The 11611-nt window shown below is 41.2% G+C and overlaps 1 protein-coding gene across 3 annotated transcripts in view; it reads left to right on the top strand.

Moving 5' to 3' along the window:
- The first annotated feature begins 8902 nt into the window (after positions 1 to 8902).
- The window catches only part of LOC117257872 (tyrosine-protein phosphatase non-receptor type 7-like), a 39328-nt gene continuing 36619 nt past the window's right edge, over positions 8903 to 11611 (top strand). The window contains exon 1 of one of the 3 annotated variants that reach the window (XM_078169681.1): positions 8903 to 9113. The gene's annotated coding sequence lies outside the window, so the exon portion shown is untranslated. The remainder of the gene's footprint in view (positions 9114 to 11611) is intronic. The other 2 variants (XM_078169680.1, XM_033628241.2) reach the window with 2 other exon arrangements.

Here is an 11611-nt window from a genome sequence, read left to right as displayed (position 1 = left end):
AACTACGCATGAAAACACTACGTTCTGTGACAAAACAACAGTAACATATCGGTATGGCTAATTATGGCTTACAATTGTGCGCCTTTCCCTCACTTGTCATTTTCCGATGATTGTTGCGAAATGCATGCTGGGATACCTGGCTGTCTGAAGTCCACACAAGTCTGCTCCGATGCATCCCCAGTGGCCAGATGTGAACTTTGAATTGGAACAGTACTTGGGCTGTGACTGATAACGTGTGACAAGTCCACAGGAACACAAGTCCGCACAAGAACAAGTCCACAAGAACACAAGTCCACACAAGAACAAGTCCACAAGAACGCATATTGAGAAACAGCTAGACAGTCCAGATGATGGGGGACACTTTTAACTTTATAACCTTCAGACATTAAAAACACAAACTGTGATCAGTAAAGTGATGTTGGTCGTGTTAGGGACTGTTGTGTATTTATCACAGGGGACACACAGACAGACAGACAGTCAGTCAGACAGACAGACAGATGGTTAGACAGCTGCACAGTCAGACAGACGGACTGACAAACAGACAGACACACGGACAGACGAATAGACAGAAAGACAGTTCAGTTCAGTTCATTTATTGGTCTCCTTAGAGAAATTTGACTTGGAGCTAGGGGTCAGCATACACATACGTACAATCAACATATAGTCACCAACATAAAAATACACACATCACAACACATAGTCACCCAGTTACCTCAGTACATCAAATTAAATACATAATACATACATCAGACACACTTCTCATTAATCAATTTGATCAACAATGGAATAAACAAGTTTTTGTACCTGTTATACCTGCATCGTGGTACTCTGTACCTTATTCCCAAATACAATAACTCATATTCAGGATTCAGTACATGGTCAGGATCAGACACGATTTTACGAGCGTGTCTCATCACCGATTGTTCAAAAATGGCTTGAGGAGTGATCAGGGGTGTGGACACACCCATTATCTTCCCTGCCATATTAATCAACCTAGCAATTTGGGATTTAAATTTCACAGTCAGGTTTCCAAACCAGTTGGACATACCATATCTTAACACAGACAGAATACTAGCATTGTAAAAAATCATCATTATCAGACAGAGACAGAGAGAGACATACATAGATGGAGACAGACGGAGACAGAGACAGATTTACTGCTGTGTGACTGAAACACTGCCCCCTGCTGTGTGAAGGAGGAACTACCTGTGTGAAGGAGGAACCTACATGTGTGAAGGAGAAACCTTCCTGTGTGTGAAGGAGGAACCTTCCTGTCTGAAGGAGAAACCTTCCTGTGTGTGAAGGAGGAACCTTCCTGTCTGAAGGAGGAACTTACATGTGTGAAGGAGGAACTGCCTGTCTGAAGGAGGAACCTACATGTGTGAAGGAGAAACCTACATGTGTGAAGGAGAAACCTTCCTGTGTGTGAAGGAGGAACCTACCTGTGTGAAGGAGGAACCTTCCTGTCTGAAGGAGGAACCTACATGTGTGAAGGAGGAACTACCTGTGTGAAGGAGGAACCTACATGTGTGAAGGAGAAACCTTCCTGTGTGTGAAGGAGGAACCTACCTGTGTGAAGGAGGAACCTTCCTGTCTGAAGGAGGAACCTACATGTGTGAAGGAGGAACTACCTGTGTGAAGGAGGAACCTACATGTGTGAAGGAGAAACCTTCCTGTGTGTGAAGGAGGAACCTTCCTGTCTGTAGGAGGAACCTACCTGTGTGAAGGAGGAACCTTCCTGTGTGTGAAGGAGGAACCTTCCTGTCTGAAGGAGGAACCTACATGTGTGAAGGAGAAACCTTCCTGTGTGTGAAAGAGGAACCTTCCTGTCTGAAGGAGGAACTACCTGTGTGAAGGAGGAACCTACATGGCTCTGACGTGCTGACGTATTGTGGTAAGCGAGTTGTGTCATTTCCGGTGTTTCTGTGACAGCGTCTCTGTACTGCTCTGGTGGATTCTACTGGCCTGCTTTCTCACTTCAGTTGCTTTAACGTTGCTTTAACATCTACTTCAAGTCTTAACCCACAGTGGTTCTGTTTATGCACTTATAGCTCTCCTCCTTTCTACGACTTTCTCGCTAATCTCTTAGCTGTTGTTTGCACATTACTAGCCTTGGTAGCTACATTAGCTTTACAGTTAGCGATGGCTTCTCCCTCTGCTCTTTCTTGCTTGGTGTGCCAAATGTTCAGTTATGCCTCTGCCTCCTTTAGCGACAGTGGTAATTGTATTAAGTGTAGCTTATTTGCTGCGTTGGACACGAGGCTTAGTGAATTAGAAGCGCGGCTCCGCACCATGGAAAACCATTCAGTAGCTGTGGTAGTTAGCCAGCCCCCTGTAGCCAGTGCGGAAGCCGAAGCCCACGGCTCACCACCAGCCTGTTCACGTTTCCAACCGCTTTTCCCCACTCAGCAACACACCCACTAAGGATAAAACTCTGGTTATTGGCAGCTCTATTCTGAGAAACGTGAAGGTAGCAACACCAGCAGCCATAGTCAAATGTATCCCTGGGGCCAGAGCAGGCGACATTGAATCAAATTTAAAACTGCTGGCTAAAGCTAAACGTAGATTCAGTAAGACTGTTATTCACATCGGTGGCAATGACACCCGGTTACGCCAATCGGAGGTCACTAAAATTAATATTGCCTCGGTGTGTGAATATGCAAAAATGTTGTCGGACTCCGTAGTTTTCTCTGGACCCCTCCCAAATCTGACCAGTGATGACATGTTTAGCCGCATGTCATCATTTAATCGCTGGCTGTCCAGGTGGTGTCCAGCAAACGATGTGGGTTTCGTTAATAATTGGCAAACTTTCTGGGGAAAACCTGGTCTTATTAGGAGAGACGGCATTCATCCCGCTTTGGATGGAGCTGCTCTCATTTCTAGGAACCTGGCAAACTTTATTAGTAATTTAAATCCCTGACAACCCAGAGATGAGATCAGGATTCAGAGTCGCAGTCCTATACGCCTCTCTGAGCTTCTAGTTCAGTTACCCAGCCATAGTTTTCATAGTTGTATACAAACAGTGTCTGTCCCCCGACCACCTAAATTATTTAAATCTAAAATTAAACAAAGAGAAGTTGTGCATAACAACCTCATAAAAATTAAAACCTCTTCTGTGACAGAAAGACAAAACAGGAGAATTAAATGCGGACTGTTAAATATCAGGTCTCTATCGTCTAAAGCAGTGTTAGTAAACAAATTAATATCAGATAATGCTTAGATAATGCTTTACTCAGTCTCACTGAAACCTGGCTGTGTCAAGATGAATATGTTAGTCTAAATGAGTCCACTCCTCCCAGTCATAATAATACCCACATTCCTCGAGGCAGCGGCCGAGGAGGGGGAGTTGCAGCCATTTTTAACTCTAGTCTGTTAATCAGCCCTAAACCTAAACTAGATTATAATTAAATTCTTAGTCTTTTACATCTGACCTGTAAAACCTCGCAGCCACTTTTATTTGTTATAGTGTACTGTGCTCCTGGCCCGTATTCTGAATTTGTATCTGAATTCTCAGAGTTTTTATCCAGTTTAGTTCTTAAATCAGATAAAGTTATTATTGTAGGCGATTTTAACATTCATGTCGACGTTGATAATGACTCCCTGGCTACCGCGTTTATCTCATTATTAGTCTTCATTGGCTTCAGTCAGGGTGTACATGAACCCACTCACTGTTTTAACCATACCCTCGATCTAGTTCTGACGTATGGAATTGAAATTGATAACCTAAAAGTCTTTCCACAGAATCCCTTGCTATCGGATCATTATCTGATTACTTTTGATTTCTTTTTACTCGATTACACGCCACTCAGCAACAGTTACTATACTAGATGTTTATCAGATACTGCTGTCACAAAATTTAAAGGGCCAGTGTGTAATATTTGGCATGGTTTATTGTCAATCTGAATCTGAATCTGAATATTCTACCCATTAATATGTTTATACAGGTGTATGATCGCTATAAAATAAAATTCGTTTGGTTTTCGTAGCCTTATAATTATGCTTTTATATATATATATATGTCAAGGGCCTTGCTTTAGAGAGGTCGCCATCTTGCGCCGCCATGTATGTAAGGCAGCCTGAGCGGACAATCCAGCCAGCCAGAGAACGCGTTTCGCGTGTATAAATAAACCAACGAAGACAGCGGAAGAAAGGAAGAAGGAGGAAGAAACAGCAGAGAGTGTTAGTAGTTCGTCGATGGAGAGTAGTGAAAAGTTTTTTTTAGTTATAAAGTTTGCGAATGGACCACACTTACCACGCAACAGAAGAGAATGAACCCGAACCGTCATCTGCGAGGAAAAGAAGACGCAACTTCACTCCTTGTGATGCACTCTCTGCGGCGCTTTTCCTCCTGATGATATATCTCCCCAACGATGGCAGCAGTAGCACTGAATCCCATTCTGTGCAGCCAAATGGGAGCGGAGGATTCAGCCTCTCTTCTCGCCCGCTCAGCATCAAACACATGGAGTTCCTCATCTGTATGCTCCGGCTCAAACAGGTATGGCTCTGGGTCTGTGTCCGCTACAAGAAACTCTTCAAAATCACGTTCAAAGTCGTCCATTGCAGCTACTATAGTCCGGAGATATTGCTAGGCTAAATAAACAGCTGAGCTCTGTTTACAGGCTACGCTGTCAGTCAGTGTGCGGGCTGGAGATTGGTGGAGCAGAGAGGGAGGGGGGTCCCCACTCAGCATGGTAAACAAGTATGTGTGTAATGTTATGAAGTGTGTCTGTTACGCTAGAAGAGTCAGAGTTTGGGACGGAGTGGAGTGTTACCGGAGTTTCTGGAGTGCTCAAATAAACAGGCCTTTTTCCCGAACGCTCCTCTGGTCTCCTGCTCGTGAGGGATTCATTACAATATCGTAACATGGCTTAGATTTCTAAATAAACATTCACCTCGTCGCTAGATAGACCTACTCCTGAAAAAGTTGTGCGCAAGGCTTTTTGTCCCTATGAGGCCACCGTCATTTACCCGACGGGAGGGGTGAGCGAGTGAGCCCTGCAATCTAGAATTTGGCCACTGATGTCACTGTTTTCAACCCATTTTACACACTGGGCCTTTAAGCCATCATCATTAAATTCAATACCATGTCCTTCAGTAACAGAGGTTTCCCGTGCCGACTTTAAACTCTCCCGAATCGATCATCTTGTCGATAGCACCGTAGGCTCGCTGCAAACAACACTCGACTCTGTAGCTCCTCTTAAAAAGAAGTTAACAAAGCAAAGAAAGTTCGCTCCTTGGTATAACTCTCAAACCCATAAGTTAAAACAAATATTGTGAAAATTTGAAAGTAATTGGCGATTAACCAAACTGGAAAAATCTTGCTTAGTTTAGCCAGACAGTCTCAAAACTGTCTGCCCAGACAGTCTCAAGACATATAACACAGGCCTCCACAATGCCAGAGCAAACTATTGCTCACCATTAAAATCTTATCAGCACAATCATCTGTTAATCTGTACACATATATTTCACATTGAATTTGATCTTTATTCCTTACCCCTGTCTCTCCTGGTTGAAATTAATCTAGTTTCCATTCCAAACAGTATTCATGTCTACTTACATCACAGCTCCTCAGAATTCATAGGATATATACATGACAGGAGGATTTTAAAGAAGCCACCAAAGTGTTGTTCTCTATTTCTCCACTAGAGGGTACTCTAGATCCTTTTTAAGCAGAGCTGTCAAAACATTTGAGTAAACTAAACCTCTGTTCATTGATTCTCTGCTGCCAGTAATTACTACATAATCTCCATCAGCAGTACAGCTTGTTAGGGTGATTAAAAATGAGCTCCATAACTTTACATAAAGATCTCAGCTCTTATAGGACCAGAGGATTGTTGCTGCATGCAAAAAAATGAAATTTGCAGGACATTGTAGTCAAAGCTAAAATCAAACCACTGTCTAACTCTAGACGTCACTGGCACAGAACATTTTTTCAGCACCAATCCTGGGTGAGCAATCAACACAACAATAATGTTTCTCCAACACACAGATATGGCAACGCCCATTCAAAACACTTTGTATATTTCATCAGATGTAAACGATGTGGAATACAGTCTGTGGGTCAAACAGGTAATACCATGCTTACCAGGTTTACACAACACAGGTACCATATCTGTAAAAGTAAGTATACACACATTCCTCTGGTAAAGCACTTTGTTGAACATACCTGGTCCTCAATCAATCCAAGATGGTCAACAGCCCAGAGAAGAACAAAGAGGCTTTGGAAATACTACAATCAGGGGGTCTCACTGAGAAGTGAGGGGCATCAGGGCAAGCGGACAGCTGATGGCCTGTGCATTTATTTTTCTAATTTATCGATGTCACAATGACAATAAGAGTAAAAAACTCATTCTGCAGAATAGAAAATATATAATTGAGTTGTAATACATTGTTTAATGTTGCAGTTGGTAAAGGCGGAGCTCATTTTAATGACCTTTAATAAATCAATTTAAATAAAACAAGCGTGCACTCTGGTTCATGTCCAGCATCTTTCTCGGACCTTTCTTCTTTTGTCTCCATCATCACATTCTTTCATCACCTCTTCCTTTCGTCTCTTACTTCCTGTGTGCTCGCAGCATCAACCACTCTCCCTCTTTTGAAGTTCCCTCCTTCTTTTGCTCATTTCTTCTCTCTTCATGTCCCCTTATCACACACAACAGTGTGAGCACTCTCTGTGTCATTAGCTGATGAATTAAAGTATTTCAGTAGTTAGTCTACAGTGGATTGTTTTCCATCGCGGCATTGAATTACCATAGAAACTAATAAAACAACTTCACAGGGAGCCACTTACGCTAACAGTGCTGCGTCTCCTGTACTTCTCTCAGACTTCCAAATCTATTTCATTCAGTCATTCTGCCTTTATGGTTCATAAGGGAAATTTGGTTTGCAGACTGAAGACACACAGCATACAGACATCACATATGTGAACGATAGTGGATAAGACCAGACAGGGAGTGTGGAGCAATAAAAAGTCAAAATAGAAAGTAGTTATCGAGACACGAGAGGCTGCATCATTTCATGTGCAAATGAAGCAGAATGATTGCAGTGGGGTTAAACAAGTGCCGGCTTCTTTTACAATCCATGCTTTCAGTCAACACTAGAAAAATGTTGGCATTTTAAATTTCTGCAAACCACAGATACGTTAGATTTACACATTATTATGTAGCAGATGCACTGAAACTTCACATTTCAACAGTGTTGTGGTTAATATGGAGTAATGTTTAAACACAGAAAACACTTGATTCTGGGTGGAAAACATCATGTTTTAGCTTAAAATGTCTGGTTCTGGGGGAAACAATTCCCACTGGACACACAGTGATGTATCAATAACAATAAAAAAAAAAACACTTGTTGTGGACGGGTCGCAACAGAACATTTAGGGCCTAAAGACGGCGACTCACCTACACACAAGTTTAAATGTTTGTTGGTGTTGGACAGTGTCTGCATCTCAGCAGGCATCTTTTCCAGGTGCCATACTGTCCACCATCACCTCCATCCCCTCCACTTCCTGATGACATAGTCAGCTCAGATACGACATCACTTTAGAAATGTTGATATAAACCATATTCATGGTTTGAAGATGGTAGTGTCACACCGTCCACTATCCCCTTCATCACCTCCACCTGATAAAGTCAGTAATAACTCTGACAAGCTGGAGCAAACTTAAGCAAGACTTCACAATTCAAAGTGACCTGTGGTGAGACACTGTGGAGACCACCACATGACTTAACGTCACCGACACAACCAGACCAGAAACAAACTATACCACAGTCACATGACTCAACGTCACCGACACAACCAGGCCGGAAACAAACTACACCACGGTCACATGACTCAACGTCACCGACACAACCAGGCCGGAAACAAACTACACCACGGTCACATGACTCAACGTCACCGACACAACCAGGCCGGAAACAAACTACACCACGGTCACATGACTCAACGTCACCACCACAACCAGGCCGGAAACAAACTACACCACAGTCACGTGACTCAACATCACCGACACAACCAGACCGGAAACAAACTAGACCACGGTCACATGACTCAACGTCACCACCACAACCAGGCCGGAAACAAACTACACCACGGTCACATGAGTTAACGTCACCATCACAGCCAGGCCGGAAACAAACTACACCACGGTCACATGACTTAACATCATGACTTAACATGGGATCACTATGGTCATATCATTAATACGGTCATGTGGTTAGTACGGTCATGTGATGCAAAGAAGACGTATGAACAGTCTCAACAGGACATTGGTCGTTCCTGAACAAATTCAGGACGTCCTGGTCAAGTATCCTGTTCTGCCATCTTGTTGATTGATTCTTCCTGTCAACACTCTGTTTATCCTCCATGTTGTTTTTTTGTGTCGTTGTTTTCATCTCAACACAACGTGTCACTCAGAGGGTTTAAACGTTTTAATTTCAGGACTGTGTGAAGACAACACGAAAAGAGGATTCTGCAGCAGCAGTGGTACACTAATAATGCCTTGCAGCTTTCAACAAAGCTCCTAAAGTTCCCCCACAGCGTTATTATCTGCTCATCTCACACAGAGGAAGAGTGCTGTCGTCAACAAGTGTCGTCTCTTCTATTAATTTTATTTCTATGCTCACTGCTAATCACGCTAACAGGTTAGCCTCCCCGCCTGCGTCCCTGCGGGATCAAATCCTACTGCTGTTCATCCGACAGCTGGAGAAAAAAAGACTCAGAAAATCAGTTTATACAGCCCCTCTGTGAAACACACACAACACAAAACACACACAAAGTACACACAAATAACACAAGCACACACACACACACACACACACGAAAATAAAAACACAGATACACGATGGTGAAGCCTGTGGCATGCAGTCTAACGGGGACCCATAACCTTGGATGATGAGGGGAATAGAAAGTGTGTGTGTGTGTGTGTGTGTGTGGTAATGAGAGAGTGGGTGGGTGCAGAAAAAAGGAAGTGGCAGAGAAGAAGAAGATCGAAGTAAAAGACAAGACGACAGAAAGCAACAGATGAGAGAAAAGGAGGAAGAGACGAGGACTCAAGCCAAGACGACAAAGACGAGAAAGAGGAGGACGAGAGGGAGGGAGACAAACACAACAAGGTGAGACGAAACCAGAACTTGTTCACCTGAACAAAACCTCTGAAGATACAGTTGATAAAACGTGAGCTGTTTGTGAGGTGAATAATTTAGTTTTGTCATCAGCAGTTTTTAATCATGTCAGAGAAAAAGAATTCAGAAATACTAAATCCAAATATCAGTTACTGCAACAAATATTAAAAGTTTATGTTTAAAGGTTCAGATATGAATTACATTTGTTTTTTTTATATTAATATTATTACTGTGTGAGTATGCAGAAAATCAGAGGACATTTAATAAAATGAATTATCATGTAATTTATTTTAAAACGGATTCATTTACAAAACACTGTTAATGTGTAGAATAATAATTAATATTATTATTATTGTTACTCTGTAACTTGGAGACTTATTCATTAACAAATGACATCAAATGACCCAATCAAAACAAAGCAGGAAACCGGATTTCAGATGTATCATCACAAATATTAAATGATTACATGTGAAGATGTCATCATGCAGCAGTATCAAATCTGTGTTATTATTAATGCGCACAACATTTTAATGTTCCAGAAGAACCAGACGGAGACAGTTTAACTACTTTATATTTAATGTTTTGGGTCATTTAACTTCATAACTCCTGAGCTTCATATTGTGAGTCAAATATTAAGAAACAAAGGAACCAGTAACACCAGATAAAAATCGCTACAGCATAGTATCTGAATATTTTTAGGTGGCAGTATCATATTGTTACACAGACGCCAAGTGTTGATTTCTTTTTTATTAGATAAATCATAGACCCTTTTTGTTTTCATAACAAAGATGACGTATTTTGTGGGCGGAGCCAAACTAGTGGCAGAAAAGCACAACGGTGGGGTGAATGTGTGAATGCCAAATAAAACGTAAAAAGCACCAGAACAGTTTTTATTTCTCAACCGATTGCAGTGAGTGGTTTTTGTATCCATACGTTCATGATCTACGTGTAAAAAGTAAAGTTTTGTCTCCAGTTGATTATTACTGTGTATATTTAGGCTGCTGAAACATAGATTTGTCTTATTGTCCTTGGATAAAGCTTGTGGAGACGTCCACATATAAAATGATTTAAGTACAACTGATCAACGTGCTAGCGTGCTAGCTACCTAACGTTGTCTGCTTATTAACACCTGGATCATAACAAAGTATATTAACTTTCACCACTGCTCACTTTATTAGGGACACCACAAGAAAACCTGTTTTCAGTTTATGTTGTGAAGGCTCATTAATGTTAGCAATATAACTAATGTTGCTAATGTGCTACCTGTGGCTGATTGCAGGCAAGTAGAAATAAACCTCTATGATCCATTATCTGTTTAATAACAAACTATGAACAGGTTCTCTTGTGGTTAAATTTTCTATATTCTGTTCTGATCCAGGAGTTCATAAACAGACAGCGATAAGATATTTTATCTCATCTTATAATATAATTCAATGTGGAAGAAGACAACTCTTCTACTCCACACACTCCACACCATTATATTACCTATATAGTGTGGATAATATTTCCATATATTGATATGGTAGTATGACATTAAAATATTCGGAGAAACAGACATAGAGCGTTATCTAGCATGTTGATAAGTTATCTGTTGTTACTTCAATCAATCAATCAATTTTATTTATAAAGCCCAATATCACAAATCACAATTTGCCTCACAGGGCTTTACAGCATACAATATCCCTCTGTCCTTAGGACCCTCACAGCTGATCAGGAAAACTCCCCCAAAAAAACCTTTTACAGGGAAAAATGGTACCACATTAAATTATCTGTGGACGTCTCCACGACTATTAACCATGGGCAATAAGACAAATTTGACAGACATGAATCTTATAATGATGAGTTATCTTTCATCACGTCAGTAATTCAGTTCATGCAATCCAAACACACACTCCTCTACTGCGCGTCCAGCAGCCATTACAGGATGAATATACACTAAACTTTTTTTCTGCTACACGTAGATCATAATATCTGTATGCGAATATGTCTGCGGTTTGCATAAACAAACTAATGTTACAGCGTTCCAACATCTTCATAAAACTCGTGGAAAAACCCAGCGTCTGTACGAAAAAATAATTGCAGACATACAAACCTCTCCATGCAGACAGGTTTGTTCTCTGCGGTCACATTCAGGAAGTTTAATACAGAGATCTGTCTAATGATTTTTGTTAATGATGGACAGACGTGCTGCTGAGCAGAGACAAGGACAGAAAACGAAGCTCTATAACACATTAACAAGTCAAACAGCTGTTTACTGACGGCGAACTGCATTTCATGACTTATTTTTAGAACAATATAAATCCTGCTGCCACCCGGTATGTAGATATAGACCATAACATTATTTCATGTTGGAACTGTGTGAATTACGTCAATTTTATGTTGATTTTTTGTGTTTACATCAAATTCTGTCAGCCATAGAGGTCTTTGTTTATCTTTAACGGCGTCCTCGGTGATGGTTTCCATAAAAATGAAGGTTATCTTTTTTTGAC

This window comes from Epinephelus lanceolatus, chromosome 8 (assembly GCF_041903045.1).
Source record: "Epinephelus lanceolatus isolate andai-2023 chromosome 8, ASM4190304v1, whole genome shotgun sequence".
NCBI lineage: Eukaryota > Metazoa > Chordata > Actinopteri > Perciformes > Serranidae > Epinephelus > Epinephelus lanceolatus.
This window is presented reverse-complemented; position numbering and strand designations above follow the sequence as displayed.